This window comes from Ambystoma mexicanum, chromosome 9 (assembly GCF_040938575.1).
Source record: "Ambystoma mexicanum isolate Mex_15411 chromosome 9, UKY_AmexF1_1, whole genome shotgun sequence".
Classification (NCBI taxonomy): Eukaryota; Metazoa; Chordata; class Amphibia; order Caudata; family Ambystomatidae; genus Ambystoma; species Ambystoma mexicanum.
Window position 1 is genome coordinate 1091342499 of NC_090931.1, and position 14987 is coordinate 1091357485.

A 14987-nucleotide genomic window follows, 5' to 3' on the forward strand; every position below is an offset into this window, starting at 1 on the left:
AGACATGTGTGGGGGCCTGGTGGAGGGTGCACTGCACTGCTGGGGGGTGGGGGTGCAGGGAGACAGGAGTGGGGGCCTGCTGGCAGGTGCCCCTGACTGGTGGGGGGTGGGGGTGCAGGGAGACAGGAGTGGGGGCCTGGTGGAGGGTGCCCTGCACTGCTGGGGGGTGGGGGTGCAGGGAGACATGAGTGGGACATGAGTGGAGGCCTGCTGGCAGGTGCCCCACAGTGCTGGGGGGTGGGGGTGCAGGGGGACATGAGTGGGGGCCTGGTGTAGGGTGCCCCTGGATGTAGGGGGGTGGGGGTGCAGGGGGACATGAGTTGGACATGAGTGGGGCCTGGTGGAGGGTGCCCTGCACTGCTGGGGGGTGGGGGTGCAGGGAGACATGAGTTGGACATGAGTGGGGGCCTGCTGGCAGGTGCCCCAGACTGGTGGGGGGTGGCGGTGCAGGGAGACAGGAGTGGGGGCCTAGTGGAGGGTGCCCTGCACTGCTGTGGGGTGGGGGTGCAGGGGGACATGAGTTGGACATGAGTGGGGCCTAGCGGAGGGTGCCCTGCACTGCTGGCGGGTGGGGGTGCAGGGAGACAGGAGTGGGGGCCTGCTGGCAGGTGCCCCTGACTGGTGGGGGGTAGGAGTGCAGGGAGACAGGAGTGGGGGCCTGCTGGCAGGTGCCCCTGACTGGTGGGGGGTGGGGGTGCAGGGAGACAGGAGTGGGGGCCTGGTGGAGGGTGCCCTGCACTGCTGGGGGGTGGGGGTGCAGGGAGACATGAGTTGGACATTAGTGGGGGCCTGGTGGTGGGTGCACCACAGTGCTGGGGGGTGGGGGTGCAGGGAGACAGGAGTGGGGGCCTGGTGGAGGGTGCCCTGCACTGCTGCGGGGTGGGGGTGCAGGGAGACAGGAATGGGGCCTGCTGCCAGGTACCCCTGACTGGTGGGGGGTGGGGGTGCAGGGGGACAGGAGTGGGGGCCTGGTGGAGGGTGCCCTGCACTGCTGGGGGGTGGGGGTGCTGGGAGACATGTGTGGGGGCCTGGTGGAGGGTGCCCTGAACTGCTGGGTGTGGGGGTGCTGGGAGACATGTGTGGGGGCCTGGTGGAGGGTGCCCCTGCACTGCTGGGGGGTGGGGGTGCAGGGGGACATGAGTTGGACATGAGTGGGGCCTGGTGGAGGGTGCCCTGCACTGCTGGGGGTTGGGGTGCAAGGAGACAGAAGTGTGGGCCTGGTGGAGTGTGCCCTGCACTGCTGGGGGTGGGGGTGCAGGGGGACATGAGTTGGACATGAGTGGGGCCTGGTGGAGGGTGCCCTGCACTGCTGGGGGGTGGGGGTGCAGGGAGACAGGAGTGGGGGCCTGCTGGCAGGTGCCCCTCACTGGTGGGGGGTGGGGGTGCAGGGAGACAGGAGTGGGGGCCTGGTGGAGGGTACCCTGCACTGCTGGGGGGTGGGTGTCCAGGGGGACATGAGGTGGACATGAGTGGGGCCTGGTGGAGGTTGCCCTGCACTGCTGGGGGTGGGGGTGCAGGGAGACATGAGTGAGACATGAGTGGGGGCCTGCTGGCAGGTGCCCCACAGTGCTGGTGGGTGGGGGTGCAGGGGGACATGAGTTGGACATGAGTGGGGGCCTCGTGGAGGGTGCCCTGCACTGCTGGGGGGTGGGGGTGCTGGGAGACATGTGTGGGGGCCTGGTGGAGGGTGCCCTGCACTGCTGGGGTGGGGGTGCTGGGAGACATGTGAGGGGGCCTGGTGGAGGGTGCCCCTGCACTGCTGGGGGTGGGGGTTCAGGGGGACATGATTTGGACATGAGTGGGGCCTGCTGGCAGGTGCCCCTGACTGGTGGGGGGTGGGGGTGCAGGGAGACAGGAGTGGGGGCCTGGTGGAGGGTGCCCTGCACTGCTGGGGGTGGGGGTGCAGGGGGACATGAGTTGGACATGAGTGGGGGCCTGGTGGAGGGTGCCCTGCACTGCTGGGGTGTGGGGGTGCAGGGAGACAGGAGTTGGGGCCTGCTGGCAGGTGCCCCTGACTGGTGGGGGATGGGGGTGCAGGAAGACAGGAGTGGGGGCCTGGTGGAGGGTGCCCTGCACTGCTGGGGGGTGGGGGTGCAGGGGGACATGAGTGGGACATGAGTGGGGGCCTGCTGGCAGGTGCCCCTGACTGGTGGGGGATGGGGGTGCAGGAAGACAGGAGTGGGGGCCTGGTGGAGGGTGCCCTGCACTGCTGGGGGGTGGGGGTGCAGGGGACATGAGTTGGACATGAGTGGGGGCCTGGTGGAGGGTGCCCTGCACTGCTGGGGGTGGGGGTGCAGGGGGACATGAGTGGGACATGAGTTGGGGCCTGCTGGCAGGTGCCCCTGACTGGTGGGGGATGGGGGTGCAGGAAGACAGGAGTGGGGGCCTGGTGGAGGGTGCCCTGCACTGCTGGGGGGTGGGGGTGCAGGGAGACAGGAGTTGGGGCCTGCTGGCAGGTGCCCCTGACTGGTGGGGGATGGGGGTGCAGGAAGACAGGAGTGGGGGCCTGGTGGAGGTTGCCCTGCACTGCTGGGGGGTGGGGGTGCAGGGGGACATGAGTGGGACATGAGTGGGGGCCTGATGGCAGGTGCCCCGCAGTGCTGGGGGGTGGGGGTGCAGGGGGACATGAGTTGGACATGAGTGGGGGCCTGGTGGAGGGTGCCCTGCACTGCTGGGGGGTGGGGGTGCTGGGAGACATGTGTGGGGGCCTGGTGGAGGGTGCACTGCACTGCTGGGGGGTGGGGGTGCAGGGAGACAGGAGTGGGGGCCTGCTGGCAGGTGCCCCTGACTGGTGGGGGGTGGGGGTGCAGGGAGACAGGAGTGGGGGCCTGGTGGAGGGTGCCCTGCACTGCTGGGGGGTGGGGGTGCTGGGAGACAGGAGTGTGTTCCTGGTGGAAGGTGCCCAACAGTGCTGGGGGGTGGGGGTGCAGGGGGACATGAGTTGGACATGAGTGGGGGCCTGGTGGAGGGTGCCCTGCACTGCTGGGGGGAGGGGGTACAGGGGGACATGAGTGGGACATGAGTGGGGGCCTGCTGGCAGGTGCCCCTGACTGGTGGGGGATGGGGGTGCAGGAAGACAGGAGTGGGGGCCTGGTGGAGGGTGCCCTGCACTGCTGGGGGGTGGGGGTGCAGGGGACATGAGTTGGACATGAGTGGGGGCCTGCTGGCAGGTGCCCCGCAGTGCTGGGGGGTGGGGGTGCAGGGGGACATGAGTTGGACATGAGTGGGGGCCTGGTGGAGGGTGCCCTGCACTGCTGGGGGGTGGGGGTGCTGGGAGACATGTGTGGGGGCCTGGTGGAGGGAGCACTGCACTGCTGGGGGGTGGGGGTGCAGGGAGACAGGAGTGGGGGCCTGCTGGCAGGTGCCCCTGACTGGTGGGGGGTGGGGGTGCAGGGAGACAGGAGTGGGGGCCTGGTGGAGGGTGCCCTGCACTGCTGGGGGGTTGGGGTGCTGGGAGACAGGAGTGTGTGCCTGGTGGAGGGTGCCCCACAGTGCTGGGGGGTGGGGGTGCAGGGGGACATGAGTTGGACATGAGTGGGGGCCTGGTGGAGGGTGCCCTGCACTGCTGGGGGGTGGGGGTGCAGGGAGACAGGAGTGGGGGCCTGGTGGAGGGTGCCCCACAGTGCTGGGGGGTGGGGGTGCAGGGGGACATGAGTTGGACATGAGTGGGGGCCTGGTGGAGGGTGCCCTGCACTGCTGGGGGGTGGGGGTGCAGGGAGACAGGAGTGGGGGCCTGGTGGAGGGTGGCCTGCACTGCTGGGGGGTGGGGGTGCAGGGAGACAGGAGTGGGGGCCTGGTGGAGGGTGCCCTGCACTGCTGGGGTGTGGGGGTGCAGGGAGACGGGAGTTGGGGCCTGCTGGCAGGTGCCCCTGACTGGTGGGGGATGGGGGTGCAGGAAGACAGGAGTGGGGGCCTGGTGGAGGGTGCCCTGCACTGCTGGGGGGTGGGGGTGCAGGGGGACATGAGTGGGACATGAGTGGGGGCCTGCTGGCAGGTGCCCCTGACTGGTGGGGGAGGGGGGTGCAGGAAGACAGGAGTGGGGGCCTGGTGGAGGGTGCCCTGCACTGCTGGGGGGTGGGGGTGCAGGGGACATGAGTTGGACATGAGTGGGGGCCTGGTGGAGGGTGCCCTGCACTGCTGGGGGTGGGGGTGCAGGGGGACATGAGTGGGACATGAGTTGGGGCCTGCTGGCAGGTGCCCCTGACTGGTGGGGGATGGGGGTGCAGGAAGACAGGAGTGGGGGCCTGGTGGAGGGTGCCCTGCACTGCTGGGGGGTGGGGGTGCAGGGAGACAGGAGTTGGGGCCTGCTGGCAGGTGCCCCTGACTGGTGGGGGATGGGGGTGCAGGAAGACAGGAGTGGGGGCCTGGTGGAGGTTGCCCTGCACTGCTGGGGGGTGGGGGTGCAGGGGGACATGAGTGGGACATGAGTGGGGGCCTGCTGGCAGGTGCCCCGCAGTGCTGGGGGGTGGGGGTGCAGGGGGACATGAGTTGGACATGAGTGGGGGCCTGGTGGAGGGTGCCCTGCACTGCTGGGGGGTGGGGGTGCTGGGAGACATGTGTGGGGGCCTGGTGGAGGGTGCACTGCACTGCTGGGGGGTGGGGGTGCAGGGAGACAGGAGTGGGGGCCTGCTGGCAGGTGCCCCTGACTGGTGGGGGGTGGGGGTGCAGGGAGACAGGAGTGGGGGCCTGGTGGAGGGTGCCCTGCACTGCTGGGGGGTGGGGGTGCTGGGAGACAGGAGTGTGTTCCTGGTGGAGGGTGCCCCACAGTGCTGGGGGGTGGGGGTGCAGGGGGACATGAGTTGGACATGAGTGGGGGCCTGGTGGAGGGTGCCCTGCACTGCTGGGGGGAGGGGGTACAGGGGGACATGAGTGGGACATGAGTGGGGCCTGCTGGCAGGTGCCCCTGACTGGTGGGGGATGGGGGTGCAGGAAGACAGGAGTGGGGGCCTGGTGGAGGGTGCCCTGCACTGCTGGGGGGTGGGGGTGCAGGGGACATGAGTTGGACATGAGTGGGGGCCTGGTGGAGGGTGCCCTGCACTGCTGGGGGGTGGGGGTGCAGGGGGACATGAGTGGGACATGAGTTGGGGCCTGCTGGCAGGTGCCCCTGACTGGTGGGGGATGGGGGTGCAGGAAGACAGGAGTGGGGGCCTGGTGGAGGGTGCCCTGCAGTGCTGGGGGGTGGGGGTGCAGGGGGACATGAGTTGGACATGAGTGGGGGCCTGGTGGAGGGTGCCCTGCACTGCTGGGGGGTGGGGGTGCAGGGAGACAGGAGTTGGGGCCTGCTGGCAGGTGCCCCTGACTGGTGGGGGATGGGGGTGCAGGAAGACAGGAGTGGGGGCCTGGTGGAGGTTGCCCTGCACTGCTGGGGGGTGGGGTGCAGGGGGACATGAGTGGGACATGAGTGGGGGCCTGCTGGCAGGTGCCCCGCAGTGCTGGGGGGTGGGGGTGCAGGGGGACATGAGTTGGACATGAGTGGGGGCCTGGTGGAGGGTGCCCTGCACTGCTGGGGGGTGGGGGTGCGGGGAGACATGTGTGGGGGCCTGGTGGAGGGTGCACTGCACTGCTGGGGGGTGGGGGTGCAGGGAGACAGGAGTGGGGGCCTGCTGGCAGGTGCCCCTGACTGGTGGGGGGTGGGGGTGCAGGGAGACAGGAGTGGGGGCCTGGTGGAGGGTGCCCTGCACTGCTGGAGGGTGGGGGTGCTGGGAGACAGGAGTGTGTGCCTGGTGGAGGGTGCCCCACAGTGCTGGGGGGTGGTGGTGCAGGGGGACATGAGTTGGACATGAGTGGGGGCCTGGTGGAGGGTGCCCTGCACTGCTGGGGTGTGGGGGTGCAGGGAGACAGGAGTTGGGGCCTGCTGGCAGGTGCCCCTGACTGGTGGGGGATGGGGGTGCAGGAAGACAGGAGTGGGGGCCTGGTGGAGGGTGCCCTGCACTGCTGGGGGTGGGGGTGCAGGGGACATGAGTTGGACATGAGTGGGGGCCTGGTGGAGGGTGCCCTGCACTGCTGGGAGGTGGGGGTGCAGGGGGACATGAGTGGGACATGAGTTGGGGCCTGCTGGCAGGTGCCCCTGACTGGTGGGGGATGGGGGTGCAGGAAGACAGGAGTGGGGGCCTGGTGGAGGGTGCCCTGCACTGCTGGGGGCTGGGGGTGCAGGGGGACATGAGTTGGACATGAGTGGGGGCCTGGTGGAGGGTGCCCTGCACTGCTGGGGGGTGGGGGTGCAGGGAGACAGGAGTTGGGGCCTGCTGGCAGGTGCCCCTGACTGGTGGGGGGTGGGGGTGCAGGAAGACAGGAGTGGGGGCCTGGTGGAGGTTGCCCTGCACTGCTGGGGGGTGGGGGTGCAGGGGGACATGAGTGGGACATGAGTGGGGGCCTGCTGGCAGGTGCCCCGCAGTGCTGGGGGGTGGGGGTGCTGGGAGACATGTGTGGGGGCCTGGTGGAGGGAGCACTGCACTGCTGGGGGGTGGGGGTGCAGGGAGACAGGAGTGGGGGCCTGCTGGCAGGTGCCCCTGACTGGTGGGGGGTGGGGGTGCAGGGAGACAGGAGTGGGGGCCTGGTGGAGGGTGCCCTGCACTGCTGGGGGGTGGGGGTGCTGGGAGACAGGAGTGTGTGCCTGGTGGAGGGTGCCCCACAGTGCTGGGGGGTGGGGGTGCAGGGGGACATGAGTTGGACATGAGTGGGGGCCTGGTGGAGGGTGCCCTGCACTGCTGGGGGGTGGGGGTGCAGGGAGACAGGAGTGGGGGCCTGGTGGAGGGTGCCCCACAGTGCTGGGGGGTGGGGGTGCAGGGGGACATGAGTTGGACATGAGTGGGGGCCTGGTGGAGGGTGCCCTGCACTGCTGGGGGGTGGGGGTGCAGGGAGACAGGAGTGGGGGCCTGGTGGAGGGTGGCCTGCACTGCTGGGGGGTGGGGGTGCAGGGAGACAGGAGTGGGGGCCTGGTGGAGGGTGCCCTGCACTGCTGGGGTGGGGGTGCAGGGGGACATGAGTTGGATATGAGTGGGGGCCTGGTGGAGGGTGCCCTGCACTGCTGGGGTGCAGGGAGACAGGAGTTGGGGCCTGGTGGAGGGTGCCCTGCATTGCTGGTGGGTGGGGGTGCAGGGGGGCATGAGTGGGACATGAGTGGGGGCCTGCTGGCAGGTGCCCCACAGTGCTGGGGGGTGGGGGTGCAGGGGGACATGAGTTGGACATGAGTGAGGGCCTGGTGGAGGGTGCCCTGCACTGCTGGGGGGTGGGGGTGCTGGGAGACATGTGTGGAGGCCTGGTGGAGGGTGCCCTGCACTGCTGGGGGGTGGGGGTGCAGGGGGGCATGAGTGGGACATGAGTGGGGGCCTGCTGGCAGGTGCCCCACAGTGCTGGGGGGTGGGGGTGCAGGGGGACATGAGTTGGACATGAGTGAGGGCCTGGTGGAGGGTGCCCTGCACTGCTGGGGGGTGGGGGTGCTGGGAGACATGTGTGGAGGCCTGGTGGAGGGTGCCCTGCACTGCTGGGGGGTGGGGGTGCAGGGAAACAGGAGTGGGGGCCTGATGGCAGGTGCCCCTGACTGGTGGGGGTGCAGGGATTCAGGAGTGGGGGCCTGCTGGCAGGTGTCCCTGACTGGTGGGGGGTGGGGGTGCAGGGAGACAGGAGTGGGGGCCTGGTGGAGGGTGCCCTGCATTGCTGGTGGGTGGGGGTGCAGGGGGGCATGAGTGGGACATGAGTGGGGGCCTGCTGGCAGGTGCCCCACAGTGCTGGGGGGTGGGGGTGCAGGGGGACATGAGTTGGACATGAGTGAGGGCCTGGTGGAGGGTGCCCTGCACTGCTGGGGGGTGGGGGTGCTGGGAGACATGTGTGGAGGCCTGGTGGAGGGTGCCCTGCACTGCTGGGGGGTGGGGGTGCAGGGAAACAGGAGTGGGGGCCTGATGGCAGGTGCCCCTGACTGGTGGGGGTGCAGGGATTCAGGAGTGGGGGCCTGCTGGCAGGTGTCCCTGACTGGTGGGGGGTGGGGGTGCAGGGAGACAGGAGTGGGGGCCTGGTGGAGGGTGCCCTGCACTGGTGGGGGGTGGGGGTGCAGGGAGACAGGAGTGGGGGCCTGGTGGAGGGTGCCCTGCACTGCTGGGGGGAGGGGGTGCAGGGGGACATGAGTTGGACATGAGTGGGGCCTGGTGGAGGGTGCCCTGCACTGCTGGGGGGTGGGGGTGCAGGGAGACATGAGTGGGACATGAAGGGGGACCTGCTGGCAGGTGCCCCTGACTGGTGGGGGGTGGGGGTGCAGGGAGACAGGAGTGGGGGCCTGGTGGAGGGTGCCCTGCACTGGTGGGGGGTGGGGGTGCAGGGAGACAGGAGTGGGGGCCTGGTGGAGGGTGCCCCTGCAATGCTGGGGGGTGGGGATGCAGGGGGACATGAGTTGGACATGAGTGGGGCCTGGTGGAGGGTGCCCTGCACTGCTGGGGGGTGGGGGTGCAGGGAGACATGAGTGGGACATGAGTGGGGGCGTGCTGGCAGGTGCCCCACAGTGCTGGGGGGTGGGGGTGCAGGGGGACATGAGTTGGACATGAGTGGGGGCCTGGTGGAGGGTGCCCTGCACTGCTGGGGGCTGGGGGTGCTGGGAGACATGTGTGGGGGCCTGGTGGAGGGTGCCCTGCACTGCTGGGTGGTGGGGGTGCTGGGAGACATGTGTGGGGGCCTGGTGGAGGGTGCTCCTGCACTGCTGGGGGTTGGGGGTGCAGGGGGACATGAGTTGGACATGAGTGGGGCCTGGTGGAGGGTGCCATGCACTGCTGGGGGTTGGGGTGCAGGGAGACAGAAGTGGGGGCCTGGTGGAGTGTGCCCTGCACTGCTGGGGGTTGGGGTGCAGGGGGACATGAGTTGGACATGAGTGGGGCCTGGTGGAGGGTGCCCTGCACTGCTGGGGGGTGGGGGTGCAGGGAGACATGAGTGGGGGCCTGCTGGCAGGTGCCCCTCACTGGTGGGGGTTGGGGGTGCAGGGAGACAGGAGTGGGGGCCTGGTGAAGGGTACCCTGCACTGCTGGGGGGTGGGTGTGCAAGGGGACATGAGTTGGACATGAGTGGGGCCTGGTGGAGGGTGCCCTGCACTGCTGGGGGGTGGGGGTGCAGGGAGACATGAGTGGGACATGAGTGGGAGCCTGCTGGCAGGTGCCCCACAGTGCTGGGGGGTGGGGGTGCAGGGGGACATGAGTTGGACATGAGTGGGGGGCTGGTGGAGGGTGCCCTGCACTGATGGGGGGTGGGGGTGCTGGGAGACATGTGTGGGGGCCTGGTGGAGGGTGCCCTGCACTGCTGGGGTGGGGGTGCTGGGAGACATGTGAGGGGGCCTGGTGGAGGGTGCCCCTGCACTGCTGGGGGTGGGGGTTCAGGGGGACATGATTTGGACATGAGTGGGGCCTGCTGGCAGGTGCCCCTGACTGGTGGGGGGTGGGGGTGCAGGGAGACAGGAGTGGGGGCCTGGTGGAGGGTGCCCTGCACTGCTGGGGGTGGGGGTGCAGGGGGACATGAGTTGGACATGAGTGGGGGCCTGGTGGAGGGTGCCCTGCACTGCTGGGGGGTGGGGGTGCAGGGAAACAGGAGTGGGGGCCTGATGGCAGGTGCCCCTGACTGGTGGGGGTGCAGGGATTCAGGAGTGGGGGCCTGCTGGCAGGTGTCCCTGACTGGTGGGGGGTGGGGGTGCAGGGAGACAGGAGTGGGGGCCTGGTGGAGGGTGCCCTGCACTGGTGGGGGGTGGGGGTGCAGGGAGACAGGAGTGGGGGCCTGGTGGAGGGTGCCCTGCACTGCTGGGGGGAGGGGGTGCAGGGGGACATGAGTTGGACATGAGTGGGGCCTGGTGGAGGGTGCCCTGCACTGCTGGGGGGTGGGGGTGCAGGGAGACATGAGTGGGACATGAAGGGGGACCTGCTGGCAGGTGCCCCTGACTGGTGGGGGGTGGGGGTGCAGGGAGACAGGAGTGGGGGCCTGGTGGAGGGTGCCCTGCACTGGTGGGGGGTGGGGGTGCAGGGAGACAGGAGTGGGGGCCTGGTGGAGGGTGCCCCTGCAATGCTGGGGGGTGGGGATGCAGGGGGACATGAGTTGGACATGAGTGGGGCCTGGTGGAGGGTGCCCTGCACTGCTGGGGGGTGGGGGTGCAGGGAGACATGAGTGGGACATGAGTGGGGGCGTGCTGGCAGGTGCCCCACAGTGCTGGGGGGTGGGGGTGCAGGGGGACATGAGTTGGACATGAGTGGGGGCCTGGTGGAGGGTGCCCTGCACTGCTGGGGGCTGGGGGTGCTGGGAGACATGTGTGGGGGCCTGGTGGAGGGTGCCCTGCACTGCTGGGTGGTGGGGGTGCTGGGAGACATGTGTGGGGGCCTGGTGGAGGGTGCTCCTGCACTGCTGGGGGTTGGGGGTGCAGGGGGACATGAGTTGGACATGAGTGGGGCCTGGTGGAGGGTGCCATGCACTGCTGGGGGTTGGGGTGCAGGGAGACAGAAGTGGGGGCCTGGTGGAGTGTGCCCTGCACTGCTGGGGGTTGGGGTGCAGGGGGACATGAGTTGGACATGAGTGGGGCCTGGTGGAGGGTGCCCTGCACTGCTGGGGGGTGGGGGTGCAGGGAGACATGAGTGGGGGCCTGCTGGCAGGTGCCCCTCACTGGTGGGGGTTGGGGGTGCAGGGAGACAGGAGTGGGGGCCTGGTGAAGGGTACCCTGCACTGCTGGGGGGTGGGTGTGCAAGGGGACATGAGTTGGACATGAGTGGGGCCTGGTGGAGGGTGCCCTGCCCTGCTGGGGGGTGGGGGTGCAGGGAGACATGAGTGGGACATGAGTGGGAGCCTGCTGGCAGGTGCCCCACAGTGCTGGGGGGTGGGGGTGCAGGGGGACATGAGTTGGACATGAGTGGGGGGCTGGTGGAGGGTGCCCTGCACTGATGGGGGGTGGGGGTGCTGGGAGACATGTGTGGGGGCCTGGTGGAGGGTGCCCTGCACTGCTGGGGTGGGGGTGCTGGGAGACATGTGAGGGGGCCTGGTGGAGGGTGCCCCTGCACTGCTGGGGGTGGGGGTTCAGGGGGACATGATTTGGACATGAGTGGGGCCTGCTGGCAGGTGCCCCTGACTGGTGGGGGGTGGGGGTGCAGGGAGACAGGAGTGGGGGCCTGGTGGAGGGTGCCCTGCACTGCTGGGGGTGGGGGTGCAGGGGGACATGAGTTGGACATGAGTGGGGGCCTGGTGGAGGGTGCCCTGCACTGCTGGGGGGTGGGGGTGCAGGGAGACAGGAGTTGGGGCCTGCTGGCAGGTGCCCCTGACTGGTGGGGGATGGGGGTGCAGGAAGACAGGAGTGGGGGCCTGGTGGAGGGTGCCCTGCACTGCTGGGGAGTGGGGGTGCAGGGGGACATGAGTGGGACATGAGTGGGGGCCTGCTGGCAGGTGCCCCGCAGTGCTGGTGGGTGGGGGTGCAGGGGGACATGAGTTGGACATGAGTGGGGGCCTGGTGGAGGGTGCCCTGCACTGCTGGGGGGTGGGGGTGCTGGGAGACATGTGTGGGGGCCTGGTGGAGGGTGCACTGCACTGCTGGGGGGTGGGGGTGCAGTGAGACATGAGTGGGGGCCTGCTGGCAGGTGCCCCTGACTGGTGGGGGGTGGGGGTGCGGGGAGACAGGAGTGGGGGCCTGGTGGAGGGTGCCCTGCACTGCTGGGGGGTGGGGGTGCAGGGAGACATGAGTGGGACATGAGTGGAGGCCTGCTGGCAGGTGCCCCACAGTGCTGGGGGGTGGGGGTGCAGGGGGACATGAGTGGGGGCCTGGTGGAGGGTGCCCCTGGATGCAGGGGGGTGGGGGTGCAGGGGGACATGAGTTGGACATGAGTGGGGCCTGGTGGAGGGTGCCCTGCACTGCTGAGGGGTGGGGGTGCAGGGAGACATGAGTTGGACATGAGTGGGGGCCTGCTGGCAGGTGCCCCTGACTGGTGGGGGTGCAGGGAGACAGGAGTGGGGGCCTAGTGGAGGGTGCCCTGCACTGCTGTGGGGTGGGGGTGCAGGGGGACATGAGTTGGACATGAGTGGGGCCTGGTGGAGGGTGCCCTGCACTGCTGGGGGGTGGGGGTGCAGGGAGACAGGAGTGGGGGCCTGCTGGCAGGTGCCCCTGACTGGTGGGGGGTAGGGGTGCAGGGAGACAGGAGTGGGGGCCTGCTGGCAGGTGCCCCTGACTGGTGGGGGGTGGGGGTGCAGGGAGACAGGAGTGGGGGCCTGGTGGAGGGTGCCCTGCACTGCTGGGGGGTGGGGGTGCAGGGAGACATGAGTTGGACATTAGTGGGGGCCTGGTGGTGGGTGCACCACAGTGCTGGGGGGTGGGGGTGCAGGGAGACAGGAGTGGGGGCCTGGTGGAGGGTGCCCTGCACTGCTGCGGGGTGGGGGTGCAGTGAGACAGGAGTGGGGCCTGCTGGCTGGTGCCCCTGACTGGTGGGGGGTGGGGGTGCAGGGAGACAGGAGTGGGGGCCTGCTGGCAGGTACCCCTGACTGGTGGGGGGTGGGGGTGCAGGGAGACAGGAGTGGGGGCCTGGTGGAGTGTGCCCTGCACTGCTGGGGGGTGGGGGTGCAGGGAGACATGAGTTGGACATGAGTGGGGGCCTGGTGGAGGGTGCACCACAGTGCTGGGGGGTGGGGGTGCAGGGAGACAGGAGTGGGGGCCTGGTGGAGGGTGCCCCTTGATGCTGGTGGGTGGGGGTGCTGGGAGACATGCATTTGTGGGCAGTAGTGCAAGGTGACATGTTGGTTGGCTGGGGGGCATGGCCATGGTGGATGGGCTGCCTGCGGGACATGTGCAGGGGTGCAGGGTAGTCCCCTATGGTGTGGGCCGGCTGCAGGGGCCGTGGAGGGTGTAGAGGGAACAGCTGGGAGGACCCACACAGCCAATTCACGTGTGGGACTCCTCGGCACCCCCGAAATACACGTAGGCTGCTGGATTCGCGTGTGTAATTTGCCAAGCACCCCGAGTACACGTACCCTGCTGAAATTGCGTGTGGACCTTCCCGCGCACACCGAAATACACGTACACTGCTAATTCGCGTGTGAAACTTCCCGCGCACACCGAAATACACGTACCCTGCTAATTCGCGTGTGAAACTTCACGCGCACCCCGAAATACACGGACCCAGGGCAATCGCGTGTGGAACTTCCCGCTAACCCCGTAATACACGTACCCTGCTGGTATCGTGTGTGGAAGTTCACGCGGACCCATAATACACGTACCCTGATGGTATCGCATGTGAGACTACCCGCGCACCCCAGGAATACACGTACCCAGGCAAATCGCACGGCTGGGGGGTGGGGGTGCTGGGAGACAGGAGTGGGGGCCTTTTGGAGGGTGCCCCTGGATGCAGGGCGGTGGGGGTGCAGGGGGACAGGAGTGGGGGCCTGGTGGAGGGTGCCCCTGACTGGTGGCGGGTGGGGGTGCAGGGGGACAGAAGTGGGGGCCTGGTGGAGGGTGCCCCTGGATGCAGGAGGGTGGGGGTGCAGGGGGAGAGGAGTGGGGGCCTGGTGGAGGGTGCCCCTGGATGCAGGGGGATGGGGGTGCAGGGGGACAGGAGTGGGGGCCTGGTGGAGGGTGCCCCTGGATGCTGTGGGGTGGGGGTGCTGGGAGACATGCGTTGGTGGGCAGTAGTGCAAGGTGACATGTGGGTTGGCTGCGGGGCATGGCCATGGTGGATGGGCTGCCTGCGGAACATGTGCAGGGGTGCAAGGTAGTTCCCTGTGGTGTGGGCCACCTGCAGGGGCCGTGGAGGGTGTAGAGGGAACAGCTGGGAGGACCCACACGGCCAATTCACGTGTGGGACTCGCCGGCACCCCCGAAATCCACATAGGCTGCTGGATTCGCGTGTGGAATTTGCCGCGCACCCGGAGTACACGTACTCTGCTGGAATTGCGTGTGGAACTTCACGCGCACACCGAAATACACGTACCCTGCTAATTCGCGTGGGAAACTTCACGCGCACCCCGGAATACACGTGCCTAGGCCAATCACGTGTGGAACTTCCCGCGAACCCCGTAATACACGCACACGCTATTTTTCACACAGCGGGTGTCCGTGTTTGTCGGTACCCCTTTGCACCTCATTTGTCCTATAGGGCCACTGTATGGACCATTCATCATAGCTGTATATGGGTGCTTTTTGTTAGCGCACATTATGGCGCACATTTATTTCAGGTGCAGGGACGCTACCGCCTGCTTTCTTGTGGCGTACTTGTTTGGCCCTGTGCGCGTCTTTCACCGTGCGCTGGTTTGCCCTATTCGATTCCATGAATACGAGTTGTAGGCGAGCGTGTGGGCGTTCCGCGCACTTGCCTCCTGTACTTCCCCCGTGATGCCCATATTTTCACCCGTTGTTCCCCATTCCGAGTGTTACGCCCCGTGTTCCGCCTACTTTTTTGATGTGCGCCGCGCTATGTGCGATTTCGCAGTGGCCGTGGCGCACGCCGTTGGATGACCTGTGCTCTGGCGTGCGCCGCGCACTTTTTCAGCGCACATCCAACTTTTTTCTCGCGCACGGACTTCCATGAATCGATGTGCGCTGGTTTCCCTGCAATTTCGCAGTTGCCCTGCGAATTTCGCACTTTTACTGCTAATCGCACGTTTTGGCACCTCTGTGCCAGAATTTTCGGCGCACATTAATTCCATGAATCGGCCTGATTGTGATTACATTTTAAATACATACATAAATATTTACCTTTGCAAACCAACCTGATTCCTGGTTCAGTGTGACTGGGGGGGTTCCAGGAGAAGGGTGTGATATGAGTGGTATATCGTTCAGAATAATGAACGTTTAGACCAAAATAAATAAGGATTTCAGTTGTGCAGTACATGCTGGGCTTTGACTTGGGTGTATGCCGGATTGAAATCACTTACAGCCTGGGGGCTTGAGTCAGGGGTTTGATTGATTGCCACCCATGACAGTCTAACAGAGCAGTCTAACATGCAGAGTAATAATACTTTGTGTGGTGTGAGTACTGTGCTACACTGTATAAGTGCCCCTA